The sequence below is a fragment of the Symphalangus syndactylus genome, chromosome 13 (assembly GCF_028878055.3).
Source record: "Symphalangus syndactylus isolate Jambi chromosome 13, NHGRI_mSymSyn1-v2.1_pri, whole genome shotgun sequence".
NCBI lineage: Eukaryota > Metazoa > Chordata > Mammalia > Primates > Hylobatidae > Symphalangus > Symphalangus syndactylus.
Genome location: NC_072435.2, coordinates 52,578,624 through 52,603,445, shown reverse-complemented (window position 1 = coordinate 52,603,445; position 24,822 = coordinate 52,578,624). Strand labels below are relative to the sequence as shown.

At 48.2% G+C, this 24,822-nt stretch overlaps 1 long non-coding RNA gene across 2 annotated transcripts; it reads right to left on the bottom strand.

Annotated features, from left to right (window-relative positions):
* Nucleotides 1-653: 653 nt before the first annotated feature.
* Nucleotides 654-13,579, bottom strand: LOC129460832 (uncharacterized). Of its 2 annotated transcripts, XR_008650315.1 has the most exons (5): nucleotides 13,513-13,579; nucleotides 12,454-12,592; nucleotides 11,943-12,021; nucleotides 4,901-5,104; nucleotides 1,900-3,343 (listed from the first exon to the last, which is right to left on the bottom strand). It is a non-coding gene; the product is annotated as an uncharacterized lncRNA (long non-coding RNA). The 2 variants fall into 2 exon arrangements; XR_010115029.1 differs by lacking the exons at nucleotides 12,454-12,592; nucleotides 13,513-13,579 and having other exon boundaries at nucleotides 654-3,343; nucleotides 11,943-12,190.
* Nucleotides 13,580-24,822: the final 11,243 nt, after the last annotated feature.

Sequence of the window (24,822 nt, the reverse complement as noted above, 5' to 3'; positions counted from 1 at the left end):
AAGAGAGGGAGAGAAGGGGGAAGAGAGAAAAGGAGAGAGAGAGGGAGAGAAAGAGGGAGAGACAGAAGAGAGGAGGAAAGAGAGGGAGAGGGAGGGAGAGAGAAAGGGAGATAGAAAGTGAGAGAGAGGGAGAGAGACAGAGAGAGGGAGAAAGAAGGAGAGGGAGAGAGAGGGAGAGAAAGAGAGAGAGATAGAGAGGAGGAGAGAGAGAGGGAGATAAAGAGGAGGAGGCAGAAAAAGAGGAGGAGAGAGAGAGGGAGAGAGGGAGAGGGGAGAGACAGAGAGGGAGAGAGAGGGAGAAGGAGGGGAGAGAAAGAGAGAGAAGAGAGAGAGAGGGAGAGGAGGAGAGAGAGGGAGAGAAGGAGAGAGAAAGGGAGAGAGAGAGAAGGAAGGAGAGAGAAAGGGAGAGAGAGAGAAGGAAAGAGAGAGAGGGAGAGGGCGAGAGAGAGAGAGGGAGAGAGAGAGAAAGCTAGAGAGCAAGCCCGCAGGAGAGAACCCAGTGGGCACAGCATTCAGACAAGCTGAGCTCAGGATGCAGATTCAGCCTGGAGATACAGACCTGGGGGCATCAATATATTTTAAACCTCAGGGAGGATTTGATCACCAGGGAGAATACCATAAGGTGGAAGCAAAGAGGCTGGGGTAGAAGTGGAACACTGGCCATCACCAAGTTTTATGGAGCAGCCATGAGAAAGAACCTCAGAGGCCCAGGAGGGAGTTGCAGAGAAAGGGAGGAGCAGCACATAGCAGGGCCGGGGCTCTGGGGAGAGCGGGACTCCAGCGCGGCGCAGGGCTCCCGCCCAGCTACACTGGCAGCGTCTTGGTGAGAAGAGCAGGGCGGCTCCTGCTGCGAGAGCGCTGCTAGCGGATGCTGAGACAGAGGCTAGGGTGCAAAGAGGCTGCCCTGAGCAAGGAGGGAGATCTTCTGGAAGTTTGACTGAGGTGCCCATGGAGTTGAGGGAATACGCTTTTGAAGTGGGGGGCACTAAAGCCCACATAGGAGGCCTGCAAAGGAGTCAGGATGGGACAGGATTGGAGACTGTGAGGAGCCAGCCTGAGTGAGAAGAAGAACAGGCACCTCCTTAGGACAAAACCCAAGCAGAAGACCTTTACAGGTGACATTGTTTGCAGGCGACGTTGAGGGCCAGAGGCAGAAGTTGAAGAAGTTCCTGTCTGGGGCTTCTCTTTTATCCCATGCCCACTGTGGATTGGGATGGAGAGGATCTGGAGTAGGAGATGGAGTCGCTTTGGAGAGAGGAAAGCTCAGCAGGTGAGCAAGTGGCCAAGGAGAGCGAGGGAGAGCACAGGAGGACAGTGAGCTTCCTGGGCAGCTCCAGGACCGAGTGTGAGATCGCCCCGACATCTACCAGTGGGTCTGGCTGATGCAGGGCTAGAGTCTGGCTGGGCAGGCATGGCAGGAAGATGAGGATCTTCACAAGGGAGGGTTGACAAAGTAGGCCATGGCCCCTGGATGGTACGGGAAGGCTGTCAGTCCAGCGGGGGCGGGTGGGTGGCCCAGGGGGTGAGGCTGGAGACTGCAGTCTGTGAACGAAAGACGTGCGTGTTCATCCTCTGGCGTGTCTTAAGTGTCAGCCTGTTTGGGTGGTCATATACACGGTGGGCCTGGGCGTCACAGGGGCAGAGCAATCGCATTTGGAAAGCCTGTCCTAAGGCTGCCGGGTGAGTCCCGCAGTGCTTGAGAGCCCTTTTCTCAATACTGGCATCGGCCGTGAGTTTCTGATGGAAAGAGCCTGGCTTCCTGGAGAGCGGCACCAGAGCTTTTATGGACTGTTGCTTCAGGTGGAACGTGGAGTAATTATTTTCTTATGACTGTTTGTAGATATAATTGTGTCCTCGCTACTCAGGAATTTATGTTCAGAAAATAATTACTATTGGATTAACTGCATTGACAATCCTTTAATTCCACTATCAACACTGCTTGTATTTAAGCCGAGCTTCCTCCTTGCCAATCTGATGTGTCTGTTACAATAAGCTTTTTAACTCAATTATTGTCTCAGTCACAATCAAATTATCTGTAATATGATGTAATTACTTTTTTTTATTAGGCAAAACTGGGGATCCTGAGCTGCGAACGCCTAGCATAGCTCTGAGAAGTGATTAAAACAAACCCGCAGGCCTTTCTACGATACGAGTGTGTTTTTCAAAAGTCCGGTTTGAAACCCAGATCCTCCACTCAGGGCCTAAAAATGTATCCCTGGTGCCAAATTCACCTCCTGCAGGAAGGCTTCGTTACCCTTAAGTCAGCCGGCTGTGCGTGGTTTGCTCTTCAGCCTCCCGGCCCTTGGATATGGGATTTATGTTTCTCTACCTGATGCCGCTTGACTTCGCAGCTCCCCCCAGCCAATCCCATGTGGACCTCACTGGTAGACTGGACTGTGAGGCTTCCACCCGTAAAGGAATTCATGCTGGCAGAGCCCCTCCAGAGAAAGGCACTGTTAGGACTGAATTGTGATTGGGTAAAGTTGCAGGGGTGGAAAAACTCCACCTCTGTCCTCTTAGGGTCCCAGCTGAGCCTGAGAATTAAATGGACATAACATAGAATAATAGGAGAAAAGCATAATGCAGGATTTATGTAGCATGGGAGCCCTCCAGCAGAAATGAAGACCCGCAGAAGCAGGGAGTCAGTTACTCAGAGATTGGACGGGACAAAGAGCAGCGCTGTGAAGAAGCAACTGAAGTCTGCGGGGAAGCTTAGAGGATGGAGCGATGCTAATAAGGTACTCGCAGTATGCTCTCTGTTTGGACTTTTTGCTTCCGAAGATAAGGACGCTGCTTTCCCTTCTAGGGTGGAGAGGGCATCTTTCTCATTGGAATTTCATCTCAAGGTACAGCACGGAGGTCACTGTGATCTTTTTGCACCTGCTGTTTCTCAAGAGTCTTTAGCTGAAATTGTCAATATGCCAGAAGATCCTGTTTTAACCCCTTCAAAGTCCTAATCCCCAGGACCTCAGAATGTGAACACATTTGGAGATAGGATCTTTACTGAGGTTAAGGGCTAAGTTACAGAGATTAAGCTAAAACAAGGTCAGGAGGGAGGGCCCTAATTCAACATGACTGATGTCCTTATGAGAAAGGGGAATTTGGACACAGCTGTGGACACAAGGAAGACAAGGAAAGACAGAGAGAGGAGGCGGCCACTTGTAAGCTGGGGAGAAAGGCCTCAGAGAGACCCAGCCCTGCCACACCTTGATGTCAGACTTCCGCCATCGAGAACTGTGAGAAAATCCATTCCTGGCTGGGCACGGTAGCTCATGCCTGTAATCCCAGCACTTTGGGAGGCCGAGGTGGGAGGATCGCTTGCACTCAGGAGTTTGAGACCAGCCTGCACCAAAAAGCAAGATATCGTTTTTTACAAATAATTGGAAAAAAAAAGCCAGATGTGTTGGCACATGCCTGTAATCCCAATTACTTGGGAGGCTGAGGCAGGAGGACTGGTTGAGCCCAGGAGTTTGAGGCTGTCATGAGCTGGGATAACACCACTGCTCTCCCACGTGGGCAAAAGAGTGAGACCCTTACCCAAATAAATAAATAAATAAATCCTGTTACAGAGACCTAGGAAACAAATACAGGCACTTAACTCTAATGGTTAAAAACACAGCACTGGAATCAGGGTGCCTGAGTCTTAATCCCGGTGCAATTACTTATTAGCACCGGGCAGTTTAATCATATGCCTTAGTTTTCTCATCCTGAGAGTAGGACTAATCATCACATCCACCTTGGAGGATTGATGTTTATATGAAGAGCTGAACATTGTGGCTGGAATATAGTACACATTAGACATGCATTAATTTTTACTCTGCATCAGATGTTGTGCTGAGTGCCTTACTGAGTAAATCATCACCATGGGCTTATGAAGTCAGGGCTTTTACTTTTCTATGAGGAAACTGAGATAGAGAGAAGTTAAAGAAGGGGTGGAGTGGGGACCTTGACCCCAAGTCTATGCTTACAAATGGTGGATTGCCTCATGCCAGTCTAGGGGGGGCACAAGGTATGATTATGGGGTGACCGTTGTCTTTTTAAATAAAAATATCCCCTTTTTTGTAGTTTGACTTTTTAATTTCATTTTAGTTCACATACACATGAATTCAATCTCATATAAAATTTAAACATAAAGAATTCGAATACAGATCGAGATAAATGTCTGCCTTCAGGAAGAGGCTGGCAAAAACACATACAATTTACTCTCTCAATCAAGTGTACAGTGTTCAATGAGTAGAGAGTTTCAGTTTTCCAAGATGAAAAAGTTCCAGAGACCCGCCTGGCATTCACCACTGATGTGTTTAGAAGCTTCCTGCTATCTCGGTAAGAAAGCTCCTAAGACTGTTGTTCTGTGACAGTGGATTTCCTAGGCTGAGATCCAGGGCGGGGCAAATGCAGCGGTTCCCACCTTCTCTTAAAGGCTGCAATGCCCCGATGGAGAGTTCTGGTTGCCCCAAGGCCTTTTGCCAGCCGCTGGCCCACAGCTCTGTCCGCCTTTGTGTAATAGGCAGGGCTGGGTGTGGACATCAGGGTCTGAAGCCAAGCCCTGGCACTGCACACATGTGGCCTGGGCAGATCCCACTCTGTGCTATGTTGCCCACTAATGGTTTTCTGATTTTAGCCTGACGACCAGTTTTTACACCATGCATCCTTTTGTCTTTTTTGTTTGAAGAAAATAAAATATCTCACAAGCAGACTGCCACCCACTGTTGCAGGGATGCTCCTCTCTGTTCCCACACGCTCCGCTTGGAGGGGGGCACACAGTAGACCCCTCAGAAGGATGTGTCCGTGAGTTTATTCCTCCTGCACTATCCAATATGGCCAGGTATGGTGGTTCAAAGTTAAATGTAAATTATTTAAACTTAATGGCCAGGAGCCAGACCCAGGCTGCCTCACTCACCTTGTGACCACTGAATCTCTGCTGGTCCTGCCATTGAACGGAGACGCTTCAGGGCACCAGGCAGATGGGATGGCTTGAGACGTCGGTGGTGGCAGTGGTTCCAAGGATGCTGGCATCTGTCAAGATCATTGTGCTGTACGCTTCTAGGTGATTCTATGGGCATTATACTTCAGAAAGCTGATTTAAAAAGTGAAATGTCCCTCCCTGCCAAAAAGTAAAGAAAATCTTTTATTTGGAGCCCCAAACTGACCTAGAGCAAACTATTGTCAGAAGAATGAAACCAACCGATTCCTGAGTAGGTGGCACCACTCACAGCACTTAGGAAGCCCCAGAAAGTGAAAGGCAGGATTTCCTGGTCCCTGAGGAGTTAAAGAGAGGGAAGCAGAGTGCCAGCCTTGGGCACCCACACCACGGGCCAGCACCTCCCACTCCAGACACTCACCAAGTCCTTCCCCACCACACACAGTGCTGGGCACAATGGGAGCCTCACAGGGACTGAGATGGAGCTTGTGGATAGGTGTGTATCGAGGGGTGTGTGAGCGTCTATGTGTGTGTGCTAGGTGTATGTGTAAGTTAGATGGGTATGTATGTGCAGGTATATGTGTATATATATGTGCCAGTAGTGTGCATGTGAATTAGGCAGGCGTATGTGTGAATGTGCATGTGTATATATATGTGTGTTAGGTGTGTGTGTGTCAGGTGGGTGTATGTGTGTGTGTGTATATATGTGTGTGAGGTGTGTGTGTGAGTTAGGTGGGTGTATGTGTATATATTTTTGTTAGGGGTGTGTGAGTGAGTTAGGTGGGTGTATGTGTGTATGTGTATATATGTGCATTAGGTGTGTGTGTGTGAGTTAAGTGGGTGTATGTGTATATATGTGTGTTAGTGGGGTGTGTGTGTGAGTTAGGTGGGTTTATGTGTATATATGTGTGTTAGGGGTGTGTGTGAGTTAGGTGGGTGTATGTGTGTATGTATATGTGTGTTAGGAGTGTGTGTGAGTCATGTGGGTGTATGTGTATATATGTGTGTTAGGAGTGTGTGTGTGAGTTAGGTGGGCATGTGTATGTGTATATATTTGTGTTAGGTGTGTGTGTTAGGTGGGTATATGTCTGTATGTGTACATATGTGTGCTCGGTGTGTGTGTGTGTCAGGCAGGTGTATGTGTGAATGTGCATGTGTCTATGTGTGCTAGGTGCATATGTGAGTTAGGCGGGTGTATGTGCGCAGGTACATGTGTACATATGTGTGTTAGGGGTGTGTGCGCAAGGAGAGGGTAACGGAGAATAATGTTACTTGGGAATCCGAGGCACATTCCACAGGGAAGCCCCACTGGCCTTCAAGTTATGTAAATCCATCAACCAGAAAATCACTGATGTTTTCGGGAAGACACACCACTAATTACCATAATGCCCACATTTGTGAGGCATTTAGCACCTGTGCTAAGTGCTGGGTAAACTGCAAAGGTATTAATCCACACGGCAGCCCTGCCAGGCAGATGTCATTATCTCGTTTTGTGACTTGGAACCTGGGTTTCTCGAAGAGAGTCTCTCAGCTGGAGCCTGCACATCCAGGCAGTGGTAGGGCCGGATGTTCGATGCTGGGCTCCTGACCCTCAGCTGCTTCTCAGCCCCAGCCTGGGAGCTTAGATTCTGGCTTTGTTCAGTGGCTGCAGGGACCGAGGGCAGTTTCCAGTTCCTTCCTTCTAACCCCCTTCCTCCTCACCTGTCAGAATCCTTCATGGCCCTCAACATTTGGCGTGCGGAAAAATCATCTGGGACCTTCTTAAACAACAATTCCCACCCCCTCCTAAGCCACTCTGAATTACAGGGATGGGCTCAGGGCCGGGAATCAGCATTTTAGCATGAGCCTTTCCCGACACTCCGTGCTGGTCTTGGGAGAACATCACCCTGGGGATTCCACTGCACCTGATGCCAGCCTGGCTTTTAGCCAAAGGATGCACGGGGATGCCCCTGGCTGCTGTTTACAGAATAGACTCAGCCACAATGGAGGAAGCAGAAAGACCTCTCCGGAGGCCACAGCAGCCATCGAGTTGAGACAGGACAGAGATACATTGAAGCAATGGAAGTGGTTGGATTGGACAGAAACTTCGCCAGTGATGCTGACATGTTGTGAATGACGTGGAAAGAGACTGAAGCCACTGCTGACTTCAGGTTTCTCCTGGCCATTAGGTGGAGACGGTGACACTGATGGGGGTACCAGGCACTAGGATGAGTGGTTTAGGAGAGGGGAGAACACAGTGGTTGGTTTGGGGTGTGTTTCAAGAGAGTGTGTGAGGAAGACAAGGGGAGCCTGACTTTAGGGGAGACGGGTGCTTCACTGGGAAGGGGTGAAAAATATTTGAGAAGTTGGGTGGCAAATTTGTAGAGGAGACTGGGCCAAGAAGAAAGAGCAAACAGCCCAAGGAGGGAAGGGATCAGAGGAGATGATGTAAAATGTTGGTGCAGATTTAAAGTATTGCTGGGAGATGAAAAGAGCAGAGGTCAGGAGTCTTGGGTGGAGTCCTACCCCTCCTGCACCAGGCCTCTTGGCTGCTCTAAGCTCAGGGTTTCTCCAACTGTAAAAGCGAGGTAACACCCGTGCTATGGCTCCGGCAGGGCTGTGGTGAGAATCAACATCATACAGCATTCAAAACACACCAGAGGGTGTGTTGCTATGAGCAGAACTTTCCCAGCGCTCTTTGGGGTTTCTGCTATTGACCCCAGGGGTTACCCTGGGTGCAGGGCCCTGAACTCTTTTGGCAGAATGAACTCTTTTAGCCCCTAGGAGGCAATGACAGCCCTGTGGGAAGCAAGTGGGCTTCAAGATGATGTGCTGCTTTCAAAATCCAGCTCAAAGCCAGGTGCCAGGGCTCACACCTGTAATTCCAGCACTCTGGGAGGCCAAGGTGGGAGAATCCCCTAAGCCTAGGAGTTGGAGATCAGCCTGGGCAACATAGAGAGACCTCGCCTGTAGAAAAATTAAAACAAATTGGGCATGTCGGTGAGTGCCCGTATTCTCAGCTTTTCAGGAGGCTGAGGCAGGAGGACGGCTTGAGCTCAGGAGATTGAGGCTGTAGTGAGCCATGATTGAACCACTGCACTCCAGCCTGGGCATCAAAGTGAGACACTGTTTCTATAAATTTTTTTTTTTAATTAGCTGAGTACAGTGGCACACACCTGTGATCCCAGCTACAGGGGAGACTGAGGTGGGAGGATGGCTTGAACCCAGGAGGTAGAGGCTGCAGTGAGCCATGATCACACCACTGCACTCCAGCCTGGGCGACAGAGTGAGACCTTGTCTCTAAAAATAAAAATAAAAATAAAATGTCCAGCTCTGCGTCTGGGTGACCTTGGGCCACTTTTCACCTCTTTGGAGCCTCTGGGTCATCTTCTGTAGATGGAGAAAATCCATACCATCCTGATCTTCATGACACATCTCTTGGGTGCAGGAAACAGAAATCTACTTGGGCTCACTCCAGTAAACAAAGATTTATTTAAAAGAATGGACGTGCCTCACAGAACCCATTAGAGTGGAAGTGCCGTGGACAGGGAGTACTGCACACAGGGCCCTGGAACAAGGCCACAAGGCCTGGCCCCCAGCAGCACCCAGTACAATAGAACATCCATGGTATCAGTGCAGCTATGGGAAGGTGGGTTCTCAGGAAGGCTGGGAGCTGAGGGCTGGAATCTGTCTGGAGCTTTGGTGATCAACAGCTCCATCCCACACCCCCCTCTCTTCCTTATCCGCTCTGTACATTTGCTGGTTAATTTTCCTCTCTCTGTAGGTAGGAAACCTGGAGCTCCCATCCGCAAGTACCAGCCCAGGCTTGTGTGGCCGGGGCCTGCCTCTCAATGACCTCTATGTATTTCTGAGCCCAGTTCCCCATCCCCCAGAAAGAGAATATAAGTGGCCCAGGCTGAATGAGCGTCCACTTGGTTACAACTAGAGGAGAGCTCCCTGGCATTGACAGAGGCTCCTCAGGCTGGAGGAGGGGCATCCTCTCTAGAAAATGAGCTGGGGGAAGGTGCTACATCCCTGTTATGTAAATTTGACCAATGGGCCATTTTACAAAGCCACGTAGAGCTGTGTGTGGCACATAGTAGGTGCTCAGGGAATAGGAGCTATGTTCTGCGTGGCCAGGAGTCTCAGGAGCTCTGTAGGTGGGATCTTCAGCTCATTTCTCATCTCTGCATACCTGGCTGGTGACTCTGTGTGTGTGTTTGTGTGCGCGTGTGTGTGTGTGTCTGGTGTGTGGGGGGCGGGAAGGGAGGAGAGCTGTCACTCCCAGGGTCTTGAGACCACAAATTCAGCAAAGTCCCCTCAGCTGGCAGCCTGATAAAACATGTGTTAGTTCCCACATTTTGGAGCCCAGTTCCAGCCCAGATCTGATTTAAGAAGCTTTTGAGTAGGTACTGTGGCTCATGCCTGTAATCTCAGCACTTTGAGTGGCCAGGACGGGAGGAGGATTGCTTGAGGCCAGAAGTTACAGACCAGCCTGGGCAACATGACATAGCCCCATCTCAACTAAAAATAAAATAAAATAATTAGCTGGGTATGGTGGCACAAACCTATAGTTCTAGCTGCTGTGGAGGCTGAGGTGGGAGCATTACCTGAGCCCAGGAGTTAGAGGCTACAATGAGCTATGATCATGCTCAAGTGAGCTTTCACTTTCTCTGTGAAGGAGACAAGTTAAAAAAAAAAAAGCAGTGGCTTTCACAGTTACAAGCAGAACCAGGGACATGATATACCACTTCACTGCAGCCACATCTCATGGACTTCCCTCCCTTCTTAATACTACAAATTCCAAATACTTTACTCATGGAAAGACATCCTTGATTAAGTTGGCTGATCATCATATAACTTATTCGGGGTCTCTATATAATTTATTCACATCATGATTCAACATTCTACAGTTAAATCCTATCCCCAGCCCCACAAATGCGAGTCTTTCATTGCAGATGAGTGAGGACTGGGCTGTCCTGGGCTGACATTCTTGCTACCTCCTGGAGCATATGTTATACATGAGAATTAATAAGTATGAAGTTCAGAACATATCTAGGTATTGCATCATATGGTGTTTTTCATTTGTTTGTTTGTTTTTGATGGAGTTTCACTCTTGTTGCCCAGGCTGGAGTGTAATGGCCCAATCTCGGCTCACCACAACCTCTGCCTCCTGGGTTCAAGTGATTCTCCTGCCTCAGCCTCCCAAGTAGCTGGGATTACAGGCATGCAGCACCATGCCTGGCTAATTTTTGTATTTTTAGTAGATACAGGGCTTCTATATGTTGGTCAGGCTAGTCTCCAACTCCTGACCTTAGGTGATCCACCCTCCTCAGCCTCCCAAAGTGCTGGGATTACAGGCGTGAGCCACCGCGCCTGGCCCCATCATATGTATTTTATGAGAATTCTACCTTGAGTGTTGAGAAAGAGACTGAGAGAGAGAGAATTCTCGTTCAAGCCATTGGAGTCATGGAGGCGCTTCTATCAATAGCTCTCTGTAAACTGAAAATAAAATCCTAAGCCCCTACCAGCTGAGTACCTCTTCTTGGCCTAGGGGACCCCAGAAAAATCTTACAAAATGAGTGTCTGACCATGACAGGAAGGGAGGCCGGACACGCCTCGTTACACTCCCTCCCTTTTGGAGTTTAGACAAAACCACTGCTTGGCATTCATGCTAAAATAGAGATCATAATAAGACTGACAGAGCAGACCCTTTGTGACAATAAGATACCAATTATAAACAGCATCTAAGGCCACGCCAGACAAGGGGTAAGCCATGCACCCCTACAGGTCACTCTGACCCAGTAGTTTGGTTAACAAACTTCCTTAACTTAAAACATTCTTCCCTGCTAACTCCAAATTTTTACACAAAGCTTTACTCCTTTAATCAGTTGCAAATTAAAGAATCTCTAGGCCCACTGATGATCTATAAGTTCCTGCTTCAAGATATTCCACTTTTTGGGGCTGATCCAAAATACACCTTCCATGTATTAATTCATGTCTTCACTAGCAACTCCTGCCTGCCTGAAATGTACAAAACTAAACCATAATCCAACTGTCCTGGATGCACTCTCTCAGGACCTCTTAAGACTGCGTTTCCTGGGCCATGGTCACTCATACTTGCTCAGAATAAACCTCTGAAAAATATCTTACAGAGTTTGATTTTTCCATCAACAGCTCCATCAGTTAGCCGGGAGATGAGGAAGTTACCTTACTGATCTCTCTTCCAGTCCTCAGTCCCATGCATCTTCCATGGCCTGGGGATCTCTAGATTTGGGGGTCCTGAGGCTGCGGGTATGGACCGGTGGGCCTGGCTGATGGAGCAGTGGCAGGTGGGGCTCCTCTGCAGCATGTTCAAATCTGTGGCAGATGTGACCCTGCTAAACATTTCCCTTTTCTGCTTCTTGAATTTTTAAATTTTTTATTTATTTTATATTTTAGAGACAGAATTTCACTCTGTTGCCCAGGCTGGAGTGCACTAGTGTCATCGTGACTCATTGCAATCTCTGAACTCCTGGGCTCAAGCGATCCTCCTGCCTCAGCCTCCCGAGTAGCTAGGCCCACAGGAGATGGGGTCTTGCTATGTTGCTCAGGCTGGTCTTGAACTGCTGGGCTCAAGTGATTCTCCCATCTTGGCTTCCCAAAATGCTGGGATTACAGATGTAAGCCACTGCACCCGGCCACATTTTCTGACTTTCACAGGTGACAGCGGGAGAGCTTGGTGCAAACCTCAGCATTACAGACATCTGCAAGCACTTTCCAGCAGGCTGCTGGCTTCCTATGGCTAAGTCCCTTTTCCCTGGGGTAGTGGTGGTCTCTGATCCACAGAATGTCAGCTGTTCAAGTGGGAAAGCTTGGGCCCAGAACTGAGAAAAGGCCTTTTCCAAGTCCCAGAGTGAGCTGCTAAGTGAGATGGAACAAAACCTTCACCTCTGGCTTCTTCTCAGCCAAGCCCACATTCATTTTCCCCGTTTGACATTTTTGACTGGAGGTTCCAACTAAAAATAGTGACCCAGTTACACACAAGGACTAGGAAACTCACCCTTCGGCCCTGGTGGCTGCATCATCTCGGCTTCACTCTGCGGGGCGTCATCCACAGATCCATCCCTCTCCAGCTGCCTCTGCAGTGTCAGGATGATTGAAAACAAAAGGAGACAGTGCTGAGACATGCCAGGCTTTATCACAGCATTCAAAAGGATTCAGCATTCAACCTCCAGCCTGGCCATTCAATGCCAGATTATCAGCAGCTCTGAAGACGGCGCTCAAGAGCCTTCATCAGGAGTGCACAGCAAGGCCTGAGCTGGTCATGAAGGTGAAGGTCCTACCATGTGGGCTGGGTGATGGGGGAGCACAAAGAAAGGGGGTGGGGGTGCGGTCACGTTGAACTAGCCTGGGCAGCAGCCTGTTTAGTAAAAGTCAGTGGGCACACAGAGCTAACGCCTGAGCTTTTCATTCAAGACCACAAGTTCCCATCAGGGGTGTGGGCACCCAATGTTAGGAATTCTCCTTAAAGGTGGCCCCCAGCCCTCCCAGCCTGTCTTCCCCGAGCATACCTGAGCAACATGTTCATTGTATTTTAGTCCTGAGATGGGGAAGGGGCCCCCTCTTAGGGGCCTAATGAGCCTCCCCAAGCATGAAAATAAAGAAAACTCCTGAGTTCCTTGAAGGGAAATTCCAGGCACCTAGGTAGGCCTGAGAAGTAAATAAGCAAGAAAGCAATTGTCATCTAAAGCCAAGGAAATAATCCAGAGATTTTTGGTTTCTCTACAGAAATGAAAGATAACATCTCAACATACATCCCTGAGTTCTTTCACACACCCAGACCCCACCACAGACTCCTGTGGGATTTGCTGACAGGTAGACCTCAGATAAGGGGGAGCTGCAGACAGAACTCTGACCACACTGTTCTTTGTTCTAAGTTTATTCGTGAGAGGCTTGGTGGGAGTCACCCCTGTCCCCTAGCCAGTTAACATGTTTTTCTGCTGACCCCCAATTTTTAAACAAAGCTTCTCTTCCTTAACTAATCGCAAATCAGAAAATCTTTGAATCCATCTATCACCTGTAAGCTCCTCCCCTAAAGATGCCCCCACTCTTTTAGGCCAAAATCAATGTATACCCTCCATATATTGATTTCTGATTTTGCCTGTGGCTTCTGCTCTTCTGAAGTTTACCGATTGATTGACTGATTTTCAGTCTTGCTCTGTCTCTCAGGCTGCAGGGCACTGGCGTGACCTAGGCTCACTGCAACCTTTGCCTCCCAGATTCAAGCAATTCTCCCACTTCAGCCTCCCAAGTAGCTGGGACTACAGGCATGTGCCACCACACCCGGCTGATTTTTGTATTTTTAGTAGAGACAAGGTTTTACCATGTTGGTCAGGCTGGCTCGAACTCCCAACCTCCAGTGATCTGCCTGCCTCAGCCTCCCAAATTGCTGGGATTACAGATGACAGCCACTGCACCCAGCCTACCTTTAAACACCTTCACCCTCAAGCCATCCGGGAGGTCAGGATCTAAGCAGTAGCTTCCAGATCCTCCTTGCTTGGTGCCCTGCAAAGAAACACTTTCCTTTTTATTGCTGTGAAACCTCGGTGTGGCTGTCAGGTTTTGCTCACCTAGTGAGTGGACCCCAGTTTGGCTCTGTAACAGTGACTCTCAGCGCTCAGGGCTTCCTGAGGATAAGGGCTGCAGAGCTGCTGTCTCCCTCCCCAGGGCTAGCTCCAGGTCTCGCGTCTGAACCACATGCTTTGTTCTGTCTATCACAGTTGTTTTTCTATATTAGAAGAGAGGCTGCTTCCCACCTTCCTACACACATTTGTGGGTGTCCTCCCAAGACCATCCCACACTTTGCTTAAGGCGTGGGGCTGGGCAGGAGAAAGGTGAACCATGAACTTCCAAGAGATCCATCTGCCCCCACAATTTGGAGCTTGGGGGATTCTCTGACTCTATTCCTTTGGGTGAGGGGAACACGTGTTTAGTCAACACTGTCCTTGTTTAGCCAACATTTGCTTTCAGAAAAGTACATTTCCCATGGAGACTTTTGTTCCTAAGCTTGGTTGTCCCGAAAAATCTTTTCTCCTTTTTCACCCTTAAGCAGAAACAAAAATGCATTTCTGCAGGGAATAAATAATTTGCCTGGAGGCCGAAACTCTAGAGGAAATCTGTCCAAATGTTCATTTGCATATTCGAGCTTTTAGCATTCTCCTCGTGTCTCTGGACTGGAAACTTGGGAGAAGTACTGATTCAGTGTTCCAGCACAGCGTTTTATGAAACCCAAACCAAGCTGATCAGTGCATCAGTCACCCAGAACTGTTTCTTCTCAGGAATAACAAAGGTTATTGTGCCTTCTCCTCTGTCTCATTAGGCAGTCAGGACCTGCCCTGAGACAGAGGTCAGCCAGGCCTTCAGTGGCAGGGTGGTGGCTTAGAAAGATGCCTAGGAATGGAGCCAGTCACACCCAAGTTTAAGTTCTGATTCTGACAGTTAGTGGCTGTGAGACCTTGGCGACTCACTTTACCTCTCCAGTTCATAAATGGAAAATGACTCTCCATGCTCCAATAATTTTGTTGTGAAGACAAAATGACCTCATTTATGAGCAGTAATGTGCCGAAGCCCGCATATTACATTCATGTTGGATGTGGGAAAGCTCAGATATGATGTGGATGTTTGTCCCTCCTCTGGGAGTTCATTCCTTGAACCAGGAAGACGAGATGAGGAAGGAGGGAAGGAATCACTGGATTAGAGCCGCCTCTGTCACCTGGTGGATGATAAACTTTTTTATTTCTCTGAGGCTTGTCTTTCTTATCTGTAAAATGGGCACACTTTGTTTTCTTCCATCCAAGTATTAATCAAGCCAGAGCCTGTTTAGCTTCTGAGATCAGATGACACCAGGCACGTTCATGGAGTTATGGCCATAGACACCTAGTTTTCTTAACTGAAAACAGTTTTTTTTGTGTGGGGGGGTCACATTTTAACCTTTCTGAAGCTGCTGCCGCTTTTTCAGTGGACTGGCCATCCTCTTAATAGGCTCCTCCTGCAAGCCACTTGTGTGGAAAGAAATAGCAGGGCCTTCCTTTGGCAGAGAAGGGCAGGGAGGGGGAGCTGGTGGCTGCCTCCAGCTCTCTCTCACAGTGACGATGCCACACTTCCCCAAGCCTGCTGCCCTAGAGTCCCAGGAGTTGGTCGTATTCTCTCCCTTGCTCTTGGGTCCTGGCGTGGATGCACCTCCAGACACCCAGACATTTCCAGGGCTGGGTGATGTCCTCCATGCTGGTGTTAGATTCCAAGATAAGATTCCAAGGTAGATTCCTCCAACATCTACTCCTAACTCTCTGCTCTCCAGGTGCATTATGGGATGTTTGTAAAGAGCAGTTCCGGAGGCCCTGGACCCTGGTTCCATTCCAGGACCAGTCACCCATGTCTTTGAAGTGGAATTCCCCCACCCCCTCCCCGCCTCCCTCACCCCTCTCCCCACCTCCCTCACCCCTCTCCCCACCTCCCTCACCCCTCTCCCCACCTCCCCGACCATGCACCAAGGATGGCTGGGGCACCACAAGGATGTATTTAGGAGTGAAATGACACGATGTCAGGAATTTGCCTTAAAAATGTATGTGTATGGGGCAGCTGAGAGAAGAATGACAGAAACGTGTAATTGTTAAAAATGAGGGTTCATTATATTATTTTCTCTACTTTGGGGAGTGTTTGAAAATTTCCCTAAGTGAAAGTAAAAAAAAAAATTAAAACTTATGAACAAAGAATTGAATGGAGGATGTGTGTACCCCACTGGCATTGATAAACAGCTCTTGCTTAGAGCAGGGTGGGCCAGGATATCATTTTTCCAGGCTTCTGAATCCAATTTACTCATTAACCTAATTGTGTACTAATTGCAGGGTGCAGAAAACCAGGGGAAGAGCTGGGCCCGGGGAAGCATTTTGCAGGAGACAACTTAGCCCTCTGTGTGTCACCCTCTCAGCTCGGGGTTCCCCTGCCCCTTGGGGTGTTCCAGGACAGAGACATAGAAGGCAGCTTATGGGGGGAGGTCACCTCCTCCATGCCCACCTTCTGCTCTTTCAGAGCTCCGGCCCCTGAGGGGGTGGAGGCTGTGATGATGGGGATGCTGATGGCTCCCCTAGTCTAAGCACGTACTGTGTGCAAGCCCCCAGGCATTTCAACTACACAGCAGCCCTGTGAGGTGGTCCCCGCCACCAGGGCTTACAGGGGTAGAGTCTGAGGCCTAGAGGGACTGAAGTGGTTCTTGGCGCATTGAAACCCAGTTCTCTCTCCAGGGACTGTTCTTGCCTGGGGCCCTTCCCAAGGTCACCCAGGTGGCTGTAGGCTGAGCTAAGGTGACAATGGGCTTGGCAGCCACAGCTCTGAGCCTGCCTCTGGAGAGAGGGAAAGAACATGAGGACTCTCCGGTCCCTGGGCTTCCCCTGGCACCACGGCTCTGCCCCTGAGAGAGCACAAAGGACCTTACAAGCCTCCCTGAGGCTACAGGTGAAGGCTGCTGGTGAAGGCCCCAGCTGTGGCTCCCTCAACCAACTAGTCCCAGGGATACCTGCATCTTCTGTGTGTACCTCCCTGGGGGCTGGTGTTCAGAAAACCCTCTGAGAAGAGACTCAGATGGTTTGAACATGCGCCAAGAACACCCTGGCTGTGTGCGCCATGTCTGACTGCCTCGAGCGAGACCGATAAGCTCTGACGTTACAGGGAATTACATCTGACCTGACACCCATTAGAAGATAGTCATAAAAATCTCAACACTGTCAACAGCCCTCGCTGTGTCCTGATCACCCGCCAAGGCTGACAGCTGTTACTATTCAGCAGTCACAGGGTGCTTTATATTTGGAAAGCCCAGACAGGAAAGGTTATTGTGCCTTCTCCTCTGTCTTATTAGGCAGTCAGGACCTGCCCTGAGACAGAGGTCAGCCAGGCAGGCCTTCAGTGGCAGGGTGGTGGCTTAGAAAGATGCCTAGGGATGGAGCCAGTCACACCCAAGTTTAAGTTCTGATTCTGACAGTTAGTGGCTGTGAGACCTTGGCGACTCACTTTACCTCTCCAGTTCATAAATGGGAAATGACTCTCCATGCTCCAATAATTTTGTTGTGAAGACAAAATGACCTCATTTATGAGCAGTAATGTGCCGAAGCCCGTGTATTACATTCATGTTGGATGTGGGAAAGCTCAGATATGATTTGGATGTTTGTCCCTCCAAATCTCATGTTGAAATGTGATCCTCAGTGTTGGTGATGGAGCTTGGTGGGAGGTGTCTGGGTCATGGGGGCAGGTCCCTCATGGATGGCGGGGTGTGCTCCCAGTGGTAATGAGTTCGTGGGAGCATTGGTTGTTGAAAGGAGCCTGGCACCTCCTCCTCCTCACTCTCTTGCTCCCTCCTCACCACGTGACACTCCTGATCCTCCTTTGCCTTCTGCTATGGGTAAAAGCTTCCTGAGGCCTCCCCAGAAGCCACGCAGATGCTGGCGCCATGTTTGTACAACCTGCAGAACCATGGGCCAAACAAACCTCTTTTCTTTGTACGTTACCCAGTTTCAGGTGTTCCTTCATAGCAACACAACACAAAATGGACTAATACATGCTCTTTATCAAAATGAACTGATAAACACACATGTCTTGCCCTTGGGAATATACAGTGCAGCGGGAGAAATAATACATAAACATGTGACAGTTTCTATTAATTGCAAGGAATTTATATTTCAAGATAGAATAAACCATTGACCCAATAGTAATGGGCCTCATGAGCTGAGGCTTAAATTATGTGGAAGCAAATGGTATAATTAGGTAGCCATACAGTTCATCATTCAAACTGAGACATGATTAAGAGTGAAAGGGGGTGTTCTGAGTAATCAATACCAAGGCAACAGATGCGAGTGGGGACTGACCCGGGCACACTGGGATGTAGGGCATGCTAAGGACGGCACATGCTGCCTCATCTATGGTGTAGATGTGTGAATGTTTAACCCGTCCCTTGGAGCATCCCCAGGTAGGCATATGCCTTTTCTTGCATGATCTAGGCCTCCGGGAGCATCAGTGTCCATGGAGAATCCTGCACATGTGTTAGAATTTTAGTCTGTTTCCTGGGAATTGCTCCTGCACTCACCAGCTCCCCATCTTCCTTAGGAGAAAGTCCAGATTTCTGAACATGCTCACAAGGCTTTTGATGGTCAGGCCACAACTCTCCCTGACTCAATGCTCCCTCCCTCCTCTCCTGCTAGGGTGCTCCCTCTCCACCCATTTAACTTGCTACTCCTCCTGCCTGGATGCTTGTCCTTCGGCTTTCACACAGTGTCTTAGCTCTGTGGTTTGCCATCTTAGCTTCGTGTCCCTCTTTGCAAAGGGCTCCTATGGCCATCAATTCCCAGCCAGCCTCAACAGAGTCCCCAGCCTCTGGCTTACTTGTGTCATTGTGAGGAGAGAGGCCATTTCTCTTACTGTCTCCTGTCTCCAAAGAAAAGGAGGAAGTAAAAACTGAAAAATAACAGACTAATCAGTGCCACTGGCCAGGCCTGTAGGTTAAACATTATCCCCACCCTAACGCTTGTGCTATCTATAGATCACAGACAATGGTATGGAGAAATACTTGCCTTGCTCACCACCCCCACCTAGTCACATACCACCTGCTTGCTCAATCTATCACAACCCTGTCACGTGGATGCCTTAGAGTTGTAAGCCCTTAAAAGGGCCAGGAACTCTTTCTTAAGGGAGCTCGGTTCTTGAGAGCAAGTCTACCGATGCTCCTGGCTGAATAAAGCCACTTCCTTCTTTAACCCGGTGTCTGGGGGTTTTGTCCATGGCTCATCCTGCTACAGTTGTCTCCAAAACATTCAGCACAAACGATATTCTTTTTTGTTTTACAGAGAGTCTTGGTCTCCCATTCTCCACTAGCCTGCACCCAGAACAGAAGCATGCCATCCAGTTCTTGCTTCCTGAAACATCCCCTTGCCTAAAACAGGCCTGGCTCCTCACACAGACCTGATGGGTGAGCGGTCCAGTGGCCTCCAGGGGAGCCTTTAGACAGAAGCACGGGGATTGCTTTCTGGAGAATGATCATAACTCACCTTGGTAAGCCGAGGATAGAGACCAAGAGATAAAGGAGAGGAACTGCGAGGCAGAGCTGAGAGTGGTGGAAGGGGCTTCAGGAAAAGGGGAGGATCAGGAACCAGGCACTCTCATCCCAACTTTACCACTATCTGCTCAGTGACCTTGGGCAAAATGCCTTCCCTCTTTGGGTCACAGTCTCACTGTCTGTTAGTCTGGAACTATTCTGCCAAGGGCCAGATTGTAAATGTTCTGGGCTTTATGGCCACACATTCTCTATTACAAGTGTTCAGCTCTGTTGTTGCAGCTGAAAGCAACTATAGGTAGCATAGGAACAAATGGGCTTGGCTGCATTCCAACCACAGTTTACACACAGAGAGAGGCTGCAGGTCACATTCAGCCTACAGGACTCAGCTGCCAAACCCTGATCTAGAACAACAATTTCCAAACTGCCTTCTTCCAAAAGAGGGTCAAATAAATGTGGGAAATATTGAGTTCAAGGTATCTCTTCATTTCAGAACTTCTGAGAACACTTACTATGTGAGTGAACTATGTGAGTGAACACTGTGACTTTCCAGAAAGGGATATTATATATTATATTACATAGCGACTGTGGCTTTTGGGTGTTCTGATTTGAATGGGGGCTTCTTGGACTACAGAAATTTTGTTTTAGGGTAGAGTATTAGAGTTCTCTAGAAAAACAGAACAAACAGCATGTATCTATTTTTCTATCTATTATCTATCCATATCCATCTATATCTATCTACCTATCTATCTATCTATCTATACACCTAGTGAGAGAGAGAGAGGGAGAGGAAGTTTTTGTTTTGTTTTGTTTTTCTCTTTTGAGGTGGAGTCTCACTCTAACGCCAGGCTAGAGTGCAGTGGCACAGTCTTGGCTCACTGCAACCTCCACCTCCTGGGTTCAAGTGATTCTCCTGCCTCAGTCTCCCAAGTAGCTGGGACTACAGGTGTGCACCACCATGCTCAGCTAATTTTTATTTTTTTTTTTTTTGTATTTTTAGTATAGACGGGGTTCACCATGTTGGCCAAGCTGGTCTTGAACTCCTAACCTCAAGTGATCTGCCTGCCTCAGCCTCCCAAAGTGCTGGGATTACAGGCATGAGCCACCATGCCTAGCCGTGAGAGAGATATTTAATATAAGGGACCTGGTTCACATGACTGTGGAGCCTAGGAAGCCCCCACAGTCTGCCACCTACAAGTTGGAGGCCCAGGAAAGCTAGGGTGTAGTTCTGATATGGTTTGGCTCTGTGTCCCACCCAAATCTCATGTTGAATTGTAATTCTCCATGTTGGAGGAGGGACTTGGTGGGAGGTGATTGGATCATGGGAGCATATTCCCCCCTTGCCTTGCTGTTCTTGTGATGGGGAGTGACTTTTCACGAGATCTGGTTGTCTGAAGGTGTGTAGCATCCTTTGCGCTCTCTCTTGCCCATGGTAAGACGAGCTTGCTTCCCCTTTGCCTTCCACCATGATGTAAGTTTCCAGTGGCCTCCAAGCCGTGCTTCCTGTACAGTCTGTGGAACTGTGAGTTGGTTAAACCTCTTTTCTTTATAAATTACCCAGTCTCAGGTAGTTCTTTATAGCAGTGTGAGAACAAACTAATACAAGTTCTAATCAAAGGCCCGAGACTCAGGAGCTCCAGTGTCCAAGAGCAGGAGCAGGTGGATATCCCATCTTAAGAAGAGAAAGCAAATCCCCCCTCCTCAGTTTTTAAAATCCTCTTCTGGTGCTGAATGGGTTGCGTGATACTTGCTTACATGGGTGAAGACAGTCTTTACTCAGTTGCTTGATTTAAATGCCAGCCTTTTCTGGGAACACCCTTATAGACACAACCAGAAATAATGTTTTCCTAGCTAATTGGGAATACTGTAGCCCAGTCAAGTTGACATATGAAATTAACCATCACAGGCAGGGTGCTATAACAGACACTGCCGGCGTTCCCACACTGCTCCATACTGACTCTCTCCAGGTGAGCTCATGGTGCCTTACTGCAAGCGCCAGCTTCTCTGTGCAAGGACTTTCTCTCCCCCCATACAGAGACAGGCCACCAGTGCTACAGAGCCACTATCCCTGAGGGCTGCCCTCCACCAGCAATGAAAATTACTTGGATGATAGATACCCAAGCTTCAAACTAATCCAGGAACAGAAATCCAAATACTACATGTTCTAATTTATAAGTGATAGCTAAATGATGAGGACACATGGACACACAGAGCAGAACAACACACACTGGGGCCTACTGAAGGATGGAGGGTGGGAAGAGGCAGAGGATCAGGGTACTAGGGTAATACCTGGGTGATGAAATACACCATACAAAAAACCCCCATGACACAAGTTTACATATGTAACAAACCTATATGACGAACATGTACCTGAGGGGCACATGTACCCCTCAACCTAAAATAAAAGTTAAAAAACTTCTTGTTCCTTGGGGATGGGTAGAGGCAACTGTCATGTACAGTGTGAGCCTGTGGTTCTCCAAGTGTGGTCTTGGGCCCAGCAGTGGCCATGTCACCTGGAACCACTGAATCGGGAACTCTGGGGTAGGGCACAGACTCTAACAACCCCTCCAGGTGATTCTTCATGTGCCGTGTACGAGGATGACTGCCCTACACTGCCATTCAGAGGTCCCCAGGGGACTGAGCCCCAGTTGCTCACCAATATTCCTGGTGTGGGCACTCTTCTCTATTTCACTTTCCCACTTCCTTTCTGTGCTTTCTGGAATTGCCTCCCAAATCAGCCACGTGGCATGCAAACCCTTGTTTCAGGCTTGCTTCTAGGGGAACCCAGCTTAAGATAGGCCCTCATAACGTCTAATGGAAGAGGCACTCTATAAATCCTGATCTAGAAGCTATCAGAGACCCCTCCAGCAATATATTACAGAGTGACTGTGGCTTTTGTGTGGCCTGATTAGCCTGCTTTATCAAATAACCAGTGTGCCTTGGTTAAGTGCCTATTGTTTGCTAAACGTTATACCAATTACAAAAATACATTTAAGTGGCGTCATTGTCTGGGGTAAGTACCCAGGGTTCATTGTCTCATGCCAAGGAGATTAAGGACACAGACACACATGAGGAGTGAGTTTAGGAGCAGAGGCTTAACAGGCCAAAGAAAAAGGGGAACAGCTCTCTTCCTAGTGAGAGAGAAGGGCTTCTGAAAGGAAAATCTGGCCCCCTGGCAGGCAGACTGTACTAGATTTTATAGGCAGGCTTGAGGAGGTGGTGCCTGATTAACATAGGGCCCACAGATTGGTTCCACCAGTTGTGACATTTACATAGCATGTGGAAAAGGCTGGTCACCCCAGCCTAATCTTATGCAAATGAACCTTCCACTTGGCCAGGCCATTTTTTCTGCTCCTCACTGTACACGTGGCTGGCAAAGAGAAGGGAACATGGAGCTGCCATTTTGAATATGCCTAGCCCCAGGTAGCCTTTTCCTATGGGCACAGCTGCAGACTTTCACTTGTGCAAGCTTCCAGCTTGCTTATCTATGCCTGTAGCTCAATTTTACAGGCTGCTCTTTGTTAGAAAAGCAAATGATTTGGGGGCTGCTTTTTATTAAAAGGAAAACCTTGCAAAGGTCTTCCTTACTCCTACTATCTGCCTAAATAATTTCTTCTTAACTCCTATATCAATATTACATATAGAAAAGTCATTGGTATATCTAGGATTTTCCCTGCAACTGGGGCATCCAAAGAAGCACTTATGGCTGAGCATGGAGCCACGTGTCACTGGTGGCTTTACGGGGTCTGTCTGAGCACCCTGTGGAGTGTGTAGCACCTAACAGATGAATGTTGTTTTAAAATGTGAGTTTTATTATTATTATTTAGATATGGTGAGATCAATGGATCAGAAGAGGATTGCCATTAAAATGATAGTTTGTTACTCCTGTAATTCCCTGACCAGTTCTTCCTGCCTGCTGCATAGATCAGTTAACTCACTGAGACCACAGTGTCGCAATAAAGCAAAAGTTTACCTGATACAAGGCCAGCCAAGTGGAAGATGGAGTTATCATTCAAATCAGTCTCCCCAAGGCTCATGGGGGTTAGGGTTTTTCAAGGATAGTTTGGTGGGCAGGGGCTAGGAAGGGGGACTGTTGATTGGTTAAGAATGAAATCATAGGAATATGGAAAACAGTCCTCGTGTGCTGCATTTGCATCTGGGTGGGGCCACAGGACCTGTTGAGTCGTGAGCCACAGGTCTGGGTGGAGTCATCTGGTCTGGGAAATGCAAAAGCCTTGTTATATGTAAAAATGTTTATTTAAAAATAGAATGCTTGTTCCCCAGTGCCACAAAGAAATAGCACTTGAACGCAAATTTAATTCTCTCAGCAAGGCCAATTTGACTTTCTGCAGAAAAGGTACACTCACCAGCAGTTTTGCCATGAGAGTACACCAAACAAAGGAGACAGGGTCATTTATAACCTGACATGTCCACCCTACTGCTGTGTCTGGTTTCCATTTGGAATGAGACCTCACATTTTGTATTTGTCCCAATGGCTAGCAACTTGGAACTTTCAAAAGAGGCAAAGGCAGAGAACAAAGGAAGGAGGAAGTAACTTGTGGAATGCTGAGAAAGGTAAAAACACCTCCAAATAACGAAGAGGAACAGGCTATGACTTAATGCTTGCTTGGAGCAGTATAAGCATGCCAGGGCAAATATTTAGGCTAAATTGTGGGAGCTAAGAACACAAAGTATATTGATTTCTTTATTACAGCTAGCAGATACTTTAAAATGTTAGCACAAGTCTTTGTATAAATTTTGCTTCTAAGAGAAGTTACTATTTGTTCTTAATTAGATGGGGAGGAGAGTCTCTTTGAAGAGGAATCTCTACTTCACATTTTACAGTCTGAAAACACATCTCCAAAGGCCAGGCTTAGGTTCTACAATAGTGATGTTACCTGCAGGAGTAATTGGGGAAGTTACAAATCTTGTGACTTCTGGAGCAATGGCTGGTTATCATTTAGTTATGCCTATATCAGCAGAATTCAGGTCCCTCTCATCATCCTAATCTTGCGGATTTTCATTAGTTTTACAAAGGTGGTTTAGTTTGGGGAAGAGCTATTATCATTCTTGCTTTAAACTAGAAAGTATAATTCCTCCCAAAATTAACTCGGCCTATGCCCAGGAATGACCAAGGACAGTTTGGAGGGTGGAAGCAAGATGGAGCCTCTTACTGTCAGATTTTGTAAAGGCGGTTTCACTCGCAGTTCCCAAAGTGGGAGGCAGGCCATGCAGGGCCTCCTGGGGAGGCACCGAAGTCGGTCAGGAGGCAGGGAGAGCAAGGGAGAAACAGAGACCAGAGCCTTTACTGTGGCCCATGGAAAAGGCAAGGCAGGGCGGGGTAAGCAGACCTGGGGCTTAAGATTGGCTTGTTCTAGTACTTTCAGAGGCCTCTGGGCTACAGGCGCCTGGCCCTGGGACGATCAGGGAAAGGAAATAGTGGCCCAAAGTATATAAGCCCATGCAAGTCTGATAAAGGGGACCTGGGGGGATGTGGGTTCTGCATTTGGTGGTTTTCATATGAAAGGGATGCTCATTTACTATCTCCGGCCATTGGCTAGCCCTAGGAGGGGTAGGCTCTCTAGAATCTGCCAAGTTCCAAGACAGAAAATAAAAAGGTGTAATTAATACACAAGTGTTAGTTGATAAGGCTGCAAAGTTCCAGAGCAAGGTGCCTTGGCAGGCAAGTTCCATGCAGATCAGAGCTCCTAGGACATCCAGGTGGAGCCTTCCCCTGGGTTTGAAGGGCACCTGAGTACAGAAGACAAGTAATATCATATCAAGATAAAAATAACTTTATTATCTTCTCTAAAATGTAATCCAAGCATATTAGAGAGAAATTCAA